Raw genomic sequence first — 1,391 nt, forward strand, 5'->3', positions numbered from 1 at the left:
CAGGCGCCCGCCACCTCGCCCGGCTAGTTTTTTTGTATTTTTTTAGTAGAGACGGGGTTTCACCGTGTTAGCCAGGATGGTCTCGATCTCCTGACCTCGTGATCCGCCCGTCTCGGCCTCCCAAAGTGCTGGGATTACAGGCTTGAGCCACCGCGCCCGGCCAACATTTTTTTTTCTTTAATCACAACTGGGTGCCAGGCTGAGATAGCTGCTGGGAGATACCAGCACTCAGACGCAATCCCTGACCGCCGAGGATTCACCTTCAGGTTTTAGAGGCAGACTCAAACTGGAACCCCAGCACAGTAAGGTGAGGGGCAGGAGAGTGGGATTTTTGGAGGAAGGGGGTGGTTTATAGAAGACTGGATCTTCAGCTTAGAGATCAAGAGATCACCTTCCATACAGGGAAAAGAGGGAAGAGGGTGAACCGGGTAGCTGCATGAGCCCAGGTTGGGAGGGGACTTAGCACTGCTGCTGCTCGATATGACAAAGTGACCCCTGCAAAGGGAGGCAGGCCCCCCACTCTCCAGCACACCAGCCCAGAAGGGTGATGAGTGTGGGCTGACAAGTGGCCCCAGCATGATCACAAATGTCACTTTCTGTGGCTTCAGAGCATCACACAGGTACCGGAGAGAACAGCGAGAAGGGACCTGGGCTTGGGCGCCTTTAGGTCCACCTGATGAGCAGGCACTGTGCACCCACTGTGTGCCAGGGGCCACTGACAGGGACACGGTTGACCGGACAGATGCATCCTCGCCTTGGCACCTGCAGACTGGTATTGGCTGCAGGTGGCAGGCAGAGGCCCCCCACTTCCCCCTCACAGGCCTGATGTCAACGAGGCCGCCCTGGGGATGGCCTCGGGGCCTCTTTGTGGGTACGCGAGCATCCCTGGCATGTCCAATCTTTGCTCGTTCTGACCGGAAGTTACCTGAAAACCAGCAAGTCTCCTGGTCTGGCCGCCTCCATGTCTGTCACTGAGCATCAGGCCTAGCAGTGGGCACCTCCTGAGGAACGTCTGGAATCCATCAGCAGCAACAGGGAATTTCCTGAGCTTATTCTTGGTGGCGACCGTCATCCGCCTGACCAGAGCCTCCTGTTGCCCACCCACTGCTCCTCCCAGATGCCCCTTCTCCCTCCCCTCCATGCCACCCACCTGCACCCCTAACTAGCTGGTACCCGTACCTCCCCACGTCCCCACCGTGTGGTCTGGGCCAGGCTCCCGCCACCCAGATGCCCACCACTGCCTCCTGTCTTCCTCCCTCTCTCTTGGGGGACCCCCAAATCAGGGGAAGCTTAGAATCCTCTGTGGCCCCCATGGCCTCACGAGGAAGCCTTGATGCTCTCGAGGCTCACAAGGCCCTGCAAAGTCTTCCCATTCTCTCTGGTGTCTCCCA

Source organism: Theropithecus gelada, chromosome 10, assembly GCF_003255815.1.
Source record: "Theropithecus gelada isolate Dixy chromosome 10, Tgel_1.0, whole genome shotgun sequence".
NCBI classification, from domain to species: domain Eukaryota; kingdom Metazoa; phylum Chordata; class Mammalia; order Primates; family Cercopithecidae; genus Theropithecus; species Theropithecus gelada.